The 8,934-nt window shown below is 40.3% G+C and overlaps 1 pseudogene across 1 annotated transcript in view; it reads right to left on the reverse strand.

Moving 5' to 3' along the window:
• The window catches only part of LOC308132356 (collagen and calcium-binding EGF domain-containing protein 1-like), a 43,729-nt pseudogene extending 38,337 nt beyond the window's left edge, over positions 1-5,392 (reverse strand). Inside the window, exons 1-2 of the transcript XR_013937244.1 lie at positions 5,122-5,392; positions 1,885-1,965 (exon numbers count right to left, since the gene is read on the reverse strand). The product of XR_013937244.1 is annotated as a collagen and calcium-binding EGF domain-containing protein 1-like (transcript). The remainder of the gene's footprint in view (positions 1-1,884; positions 1,966-5,121) is intronic.
• Positions 5,393-8,934: the final 3,542 nt, after the last annotated feature.

Consider the following 8,934-nt stretch of genomic DNA (forward strand, 5'->3'; position numbering starts at 1 on the left):
TCACATTCAACTGCAAATGAATCGCCTTTTGGATTTTACTTATCATGTAAGTGTCTCACAACGTCATCGGTGCAAGAGGCAAACAGCAGGAACATGTAGCCTCAACCTCAGAAGAAATGTTTATCCAATAACACATTAACCATTCCCAGCTCCACTGCTGCAGTCCAGCAGATGGTGGCAGTGTGACAAAACAGCAAATCGAAGCAAGTTCGTCAAGCCTGACAACAACGTCGCTCACGACACGAGTAAATAAAAACCCAGACGGCTCTGATTGTTCATGGTACGTCTTCTCTGCAGTGGAAAGCCAGACATGCAGAGCAGCAGAAACTAACTTTAACTGTCCAAGAGGAGCTTTCGCTGAGTAAACGCCACAAGCCCTTCACCTCGTCAGATTACCGAGACGCCTCAGACCTACGAGGAAATCTTTCAGTGCAACCAAGCAGATGGAAATATGTGGCGTAAAGTCCATCAGCCGTGTCTGGACAACATACTACCCTCGCTAAATCTGAACTGAAAGCAACGTGATGCACGCACACAATGGATCAATCTGCTTTTCCCAAAAGTAATTTACAAAATCTTTTGATCCCGGTCCCTGCTGCACGGAGCACGGAGAGAAGCACGGCGAGGAAAATGCAGCCTCATCTAATCCAACTCCTGCAGCTCCACACATCTCTTGTAGAGCCAGAAATTAAACAAGACGCAGAGCCCGTTACAGTCTAACCTTGACAGTAAACAGATCACATGGTCTGGCCTCACACCAGACCTGGTGCCTCATTTATTAAAGGATCTTCTTACGCCAACAACCAGATCCAAGCCAAAGTTTGTTCTCACAGGAAAGTTATTTAAACGTCAAAATGAGCTATTTACATTGACGTTTTAGTTTTGGAGGGTGATGTATCATGAGCTGAAGGTCCTACAACCTGTCTTATAATGTCAGAAATGTCTGCATTGAAGTCATTTATTACTTTTAACCTTTGTTTCACTACTTGTACAGGATGCGATATCAAATGGTCTCATAAATAAAACCCTGGAGACAGTATGTAATAGAAAAAAAATGGCCAATTTTCGTTACGGAATATGTGATACCTTTAAACCTTTGGCCAGTATTCTCCTCTTGAATCGCCGGTGCAGAGCTATGTAATCCCTTCAAAAAGAAAACCAGCATCTATTCACCACCATCTCATCTAAATTTGGTGTTTGTCAATCACGGTAGAGTTTTCTTCCTCCCTGAATTGACACAGTGCAATAAAAATAACTGATGGCATCCTCTGCTGTCGGACTTCGACTTTTTAGGTTATGATACATGCCGGACTGCCCGAGGGGAATGCCTTCCCTGAATGTTTCAGCTCTGGACCCAAGCTGAGAAAATTCAAGCTGTGTTTAACTGTCATGGAGCCCGGCTGGTGGAAATCAGCTCAACACAGGGCAGAGAGAGCAACAACAACAACACAGCTGAAAACCAAAATGACGGGTCAAGGAGGACGAGAAATGAAGGACGAATAAGTAAAAACTAATTTTGACTTCTCGAAGGGTGGCTGCTGTTGGCCGACACATCTACCGACTGGAGCCCATTTCCCATATGAATACAGAGGGTTTCCAGAAGGGGGATATACTGTGTGGAGGAGTGGAAATGACGCAGTAGATTCAGTTAGCGGTCGTAGAAACCGTTCTTTGACCCTCAGAATTAGTCAGATTCAATTCCCCCTAAAGACATCAACACCCTGTCGTCCTGCCAAAGAGTCCTTGAGCAAATTGCAGTTCTGGAACAATCGGCCATCTGAACAGACACAGATGACGATGAGGAAGCACAGCAGCTACCTGTCGCTTCACGTACCTTTACGAGCTTATAAGAACCAGACGGGGTCTTGAAACCACAGAACTTACCTGAAACAAGTGCTGTTCTTCCCCCCGGATCTGAGGCAGGGATATTCCACCGTCAGGATTTTGTTCTCTGGACACTCTGTCCTGTGGAAAAGATCAACACATGGGAACCAGAGCAGGTTGGTTTGACTTGCACCATTATGCGGCAGTGCGAAGCTGCAAACTCGTAAAACACAAGCTGAGAGATGTGGAGAATTATGAGCGCAGGAGGTCCAGAGCTGAATTAGAGTATGTTACATTTTATGATCAGCAATATACCACATACCCCCCAGGACTCGCGCTTTTAATTCTGAAGGTATTAAATCTTGCTTGGTGGTACACTATTGTTGAGTTGAACGATGAATAGGCTACCGCAGTCTGTCTGCAGCCTTTATAAAATACAGGAAGTCATGATGCTTTAATCAGTTCATTAATTGAAAACAAAGGTATCATGTCGTGTGTAAAATCTGAAAATACATTTCAGTTTGAAACCCTTAAAAATCCTGTTTTGACTTTTATGTCTGCAACACATCTTATATTGGCTCAGGGGCAAATTCATCTGCTCTTTTACTACCTGACGAGTGTCTGAGAACAGAGAAGACCAAATGCCGTTTCCCTATTTTTTCCATTATTCAATAGGTTTACTTTGTTCATAGTTTCCTGTTCTTTTTGATCTTATAATGCAACAGATATTTTCAGTGGGTAAAATAAATCAGTGAGTTTAACACCTGTACATTTTTTATGATGAAGCCATGCTGTTGGTCTTCATGTAAATTTTGGTTTGTTATTGTCTTTTTCTAATAAATAGTCATCTGGACGGCAACACAGGTTGCTCAGAAACCTGCAAACATTGTTTAATGGTGGGGATCCTGCACAGATGTGCGAGCAGTACACGCATCATGCTTTATAGCTCCTTTACACTTTTACAGACGCTTTCATTTTAACTGTCATGAGATCTTTAATGATTTCTAAAACCGAATCAGAGATTGGATCACGCTTTTTCATTCATCTCAACCAAACAGTCGTCTTTAGAGATTTAAAGATTAAAGCTTTAACTCCCATTTCAGAATACTTTCAAAGCCGGTGCCGATATCTAAGGATTTTTCAGAAATGTTCTTGACTTGATGCTGTGATTTTTCACAGTGGAATTTGTCTGACTGATTGACTTATCTTCACAGGAATAGTTTCCCATTCACAGGATTTATCTTAATATTAATATTTACTAAACAATTAATCCACATTTGAAACTTGCTCTTCATTTTTAATGACTTTGAAGGACACTTCTGGATCTACTTCTTACATGTTGTCGTATATATCACTCGTTGTAACTGGGTTTTAAACATTGCAACTTTTCTATGTTTAGCTGTCTTGTCCAAATTTTCCCTCTAAAACATAAAATCTTCATAAATGTTGTTTAATACAGTCAAGTTTCCTCAGTTTATATATCTCATATGGGGTTTTGTATAATTTTCATTGAATCATCAGGCCGAAATGATAGTTTAAATGATTTTCACGTCTTAACCAGTCGTGGAACTAGAACTCAGTCACACCATAAACACAACAAATCTGCACAAATATCAACGACAACTGAGCCCAATATAACCAACAGTACTGACTTTTCTGCTGTTCATTTTGTGCATGTCATAGAGTGCACTTATTGCTCATAAACAGTCAAAAGGTCGCAGAAATCCCTTTTTCTAAACTAACAGCTTAATTACAGCAGCATGTATACAACACAACACACAACAACATGTGCAGAGTCGGTCTGTAATATTAGTCCTGGCCTCTGCAGCACTAACCATGCTCACCTACCTTTGATGTGTGTTTGCCGATCATTAGGGAAGGTACAAGTTATGTGCTAATATACAAGTTATTTCCAACATGAGAATCTGATTGGAGGAGAGACTGTGGGTGCTGCTTGACACTTCACAGCTGTATCCCACCACCTCACAGCTGTTTTAAATGTGGTTAATCACACCAATAACAGCTATATATACCTCACATAACACTAATGAATGTTGGGGGTTGTCCTCAAGTTGCAAAAAAACTTCAGATACACAGTTCCGATTAATTGGAACAAAACTTTCTCTAATGTAGATTTATTATAACAAATATTCAACTGAATTGGGTCAACTTTACTTGGTCATGTCTCTTGGACAACATTTTTCCTCATATCCAAGTGGCTTCATTTGATACAGACCAGGTCATCTTAAATCCAGTTGATATGATTTGATTAAATTAAGTCCTAAATAGTATTTGCATGCATTAACCACACAATATTACATTTAAGGTCCTGCAGTTGGACTGAGTATCAGCTTGTAGGCAGTACACAATCACAGCCACTCCCTCTGTGTAATATTGTTTTATCATTGGCACATCACATTGAATAATGCCCTGCTCCAAATTGGCATAATATTGCATTATTGTGAATTTCACTGCATGCGTCACACCAACCCTAATTGGAGGCTGACAAGTGTCATCAAGCCCACATCTGAGAACAGTCGAAGTTTGTTTCCCAGAAATGATTAACACACTTGTTGAAGCAGTAAGTGAGATGATTCCATCTGCTTGTAACATACTGTGATGATTTCAAACTCAACCTGAAAAAAGAAACGTGATTATAGACGCAGAGAGCTCTCAGGTCCACTGGAGGTTTGCATCTCAATGGTCTCCTCCTCTCCTCCCAGCGTTATTGAGAGCATGTGCTCCTCTCACATCCTCCTGACCTGCCCTCTCCGGGCACCTTAATAGCATCTGTCATGTTATGTCTAAGCGCAGCAACATTTGGCTCTCTGAACCGCGACCGATCCCGACCATTTGGAGTTTCCCTTCTTTGATTTTTTTTTTTTTTTTACTTTTACATTTCCTTGAAAATCACATCGGATTAGACGAGCTGCGGAAGTTCATCCAGAGGTCTGACTCTTTGACAGCGTGTCTCACAGAGGAGAAACCAATAAAACGCAGACTAAACTCGATTATGGCTTTTTTGGCACCGTGCGCTAATCTGACAGTGAAGTGCTTGTTTTGAGTTTAAATTAAATGTGGGAGCTTTTACTGAGTCAAGTATCAAGTCAATATTCAAACTGAATTTGGATCAAATGTTGTGAATGGATTAATAACTCATAAATGTGAAAAAAAAATATCTTCATGAGCTCCTCTTGTTTCCGATTCCTATATACTTCCGATTTAACTGTTTGACCAACGTGTTTTAATGAGAGCATTCGCCAACCATTTAAAGAAAATATGTATCTTTCGACTCACTTCGAGGTGTCCACTGCAAGCGTCGTCCTGATGGAGCTGGCACTAGATTCCCACAGCAGAACAGCACAAATAACGCCAAATGGTAAAAGAGTCGCACCATGAAGTTGACCCATGTCCCCCCTGTGCGCTCCGGGACTGATCATCCGTTCGAGTGAAGACCCCTTAACATCCGCAGAACGCCACCGTTTTCATCTGTCAGCGACTCTCGCGGGGTAGTTGGTGTCAAAATATCCAAAATCCTTGTCAAGTGCCCCGCAGAGGTGACGCACATGGAGCCTGTGCAGATAATGCGCGCTGCGCCGTGCGTCCGGATCCCTCTCCCAACTTTACGCACTGAGGCAGAGACCCCTTGGAGAGCTACTGGAGGCTTTACAGCCCAGCGTGTTCACACTAATCCCCATGGATTTACATTCCTGCCTCTAAAGAGGAAACTTAAAACAATCGAGCATTACAACCCCCCACCCCCCCACCCACACACCCCGCGCGCCACACTCCGCGCGCCATCCACACTGAAGGTGATGTCAAAAACACAAAGTAATAACCATTATGAAAAATCTGCAACGATATTTGAATGAGCGCAAAATTTCTTTCTGATTTGTTTTACTCCTTCAATTAATTGGATTGGTATGTTTCATAACTTCACAGTGAGTTAGGAAACAAATCAAACAGTAGAGGGCGCTGGGAATATGACTTCAATAAAACTTTTTGGGTTGTTTTTTCCCCCCACGACTGAAAGGGCATAATGTGTGTAACAACCAAAATGAGTGGATTTTTTTTTTTTTTAATGTAGAACAGTAATTCTAAATTAGTAAGCAATGTACACATATTGAATTTAAAAAGAAAAGATGGAAATAAAATGTAAAAGATGTTCACACATAAAAATTGACCTCTTTTGTAGAACAGCAATTGAAAACAGATGCATATAAATCCTCAGTTTTAAAATTCGAATGTGTCCCAGATTTTCTTTATATTTTAAACATCTGTTGCAGAGATGCTTAAATCAAATTCGGATTTCGTTTTGCCACAGTTGTGCGTCAGAACTGTACCGGACAATCCAAGATGTGTTTTACTTCCCAAACATCTTGTTGGTTTGTAAAGAAATAAGCTTCAAAATCAGTAGTTTGACAATCTGAATTCAGATATTTGACAGTTGCAGTGGTGCGGTGTGGTCTTTGTCAGTAGCATTCGAAAGCATTCAGCTGCCTTGAGGGCTTCGTCAGAAAGGCCAGAGAGACACATCTGTGATACTGAACAGATAAAAACCGCGTCTCTTCTTTGAAGCCAAAGTGTTTATCAATGTGTCATCATGGGACATGTTGGTAGTTTCAGTAACTGAGTCAGTTAGCTGATTCACTTACTTTTCAAAACAATACTAAACAGACGATGAGATGTAAATATAAATGTTACCCCTTTCATCCAGATCTTGGAGTTAATTGATTCTGATGCATTTTGTAATATATATTTATGAGGAGGGCCAAAACAGAATGAGGGCCACAGTGCTGTTTATTTATGAAATTTCGACGCTGATGAACAGTTAGCAAAGATCGCAGTGTAGTCATAGAAGAAGTAAATATCGCACGGCAGATATGAAAAAGGAACTGTTAGAGCTGCTAAACAGTGACAAAAAATAAAGACAAAGAAGATCTAAAGTATGTGAATGTTCTAAGCATCTCCATGAGAATATTAGAACAACCGACTCACCACAACTAGACAAGAGAAGATTGGAAAAATGTTGCCTCGTCTGATGAGTCTCCATTTCTGCTGCCACATTGATAGAGTCAAAATGTGATGTACACATCATGAACACAGAAAACTCCGTCAATCCCAAGCCTCCTTTTTGAACATGGTGAGTTCACTGTACTCAAATAGCCTCTTCAGTCCAGAATTTCTGAGAAACGTTTTAAGCTCCTTGTTGAACCGATGATGCCAGGAGATGGTATGTGTATATTAATGTCTTATGGAATCACTAAATATCTTTTTGCAGTTACTCATTATTTAAGTAGGCCATTGCCACATTTTCTAGTGGAATATAGTTTTCACAGACCACATTAATTAAAAGATGAGTATAATCCTGCTACTCATATAGAGTTTGTTCAATGAAATTCGTTTGACAAAATGATCACTGCTGAAAACTGAATTTACATGCACTTGTGACCTCTTACAGAGAGTATAAATACATAGTATGGATGACTGTTGTTTTAACTTTAAACTTGTTTGGGTGTGCAGCACTTCACTGACATTAAAATACATCAATGCACATTTCTTAAACATGGTGCACAATTGGTGCATGTATCAGTACTTAATTATGGAGACAAAGATAGAGATAGATGGTATAAGTGATTCAACATAGTTAAATGGAATATGGAACATAAGAGGATTCCTGCACTTTGCAGATTGCACTCTGTTGATCACCTATGTTCTTACTTCCTGAGACTTTAACACAAAAACAAGGAGTCCTTTACATCGGACCATACGAGCAAGGACTGAAAGTTGTGCTTTGCCCATTTCTGTCAGTCTCTTTATTTAAAAGATAAAAGAAATTTCACATCTGATTGAGGAGGAATAATGTGGATTCTGTCCCGGCCTTGGAACAACAAACTAACTTTCGATTCACCTGCAAATCACTGGCAGTGAGTTTGACAATTTAATCAACATGTGTTTAGTTGATTTTCAGAATGCTTATGACCACAGCAGGTGCTTCAGGAGCATCAACAAGCAAGGTCACTGCTGCTTGCTATTTACTTTGTTGTCCTTACACTCGGCTTTAAGTCGAACGTTCAAGGCAGGTTTTGAACTCAAAAGTTGTGCTTCGTCTTTTCTTCTGTTTGTGACAAGGAAGCATGTTCGACAGCAGCCAAGACCAGATCGGCATTTTCTGGACAGGTCAGGAAATGGTGTCTGTTTTTTTTGTTGTTGTTTTTTTTTTTTGGGGGGGGGGGGTGATTCTGCTCACAAATGCCTCCACTGTGCAAATACAACAGTTCACCAATGTGTGTGAAGCAGCTGATTTGCTGATCAATATCTCCAAGTCAGAGTTCTTGAAAAAACATGGAATGCTGTGTTCCGTTGTAGATGGAAAGCAAAGGTCTCTGTTTACCATCTGCTGGTATCCCCATCCTCATCTGTGGTAATGACCGAAAGAATCAGAACAGAAAGTTGAGCTGCTTCTCTTCCACACTGAAAAGAGGCAGTTTAGGAGGTTCAAACATTTGATTATGGTGAGTCCTGATTGGTTCCAATTTACCAGGCACAACCAACTGGGAGGAGGATTCAGGGTCGATACAGGACCAACCGAGAGGTTTTATCTCTTATTGGTTTTTGTGATGGCTTGGTGCCTGGAGGACATTGCCACGGACACAACAGTCTGGGTTTCTTCCTGTTCAGTAACAGAAAAATACTTTTTTTAAGCTTTAGAGAGCAAAATGAGAGCAAGTCTGTTTGTAATAGTTGTTCATGGAGCTCATTAGTTGATTCAACTTATTATCTTAAGGTGATTGAGTTGCTCGGGCTGATCAAGCTGGCTTTGTTTATTCCAGAACTTGACATATTTTAAGAATAAATCAATGTAAAAGCAGTTTGCTCATATTTCAAAGAGGGCAAGACCCTAATGGATGAACTTACAAGGTTTTCCACAGCTAATCTGTCATGTTCAGTTGGAAGACACCCTAAATGTGGAGAAAGGGTATCTATTGAAACCAGGAAAATACATAGGGGGAAAATTGGTATTTTTTTCAATGCATGATAATTACCCACTCATTATTATTTTTTTTTTAATCAGGGTTGCAATCACTACCTGATTACTCAAACTGTAAG

The sequence above is a fragment of the Blennius ocellaris genome (genome assembly GCF_963422515.1).
Source record: "Blennius ocellaris genome assembly, chromosome: 1".
NCBI classification, from domain to species: Eukaryota; Metazoa; Chordata; class Actinopteri; order Blenniiformes; family Blenniidae; genus Blennius; species Blennius ocellaris.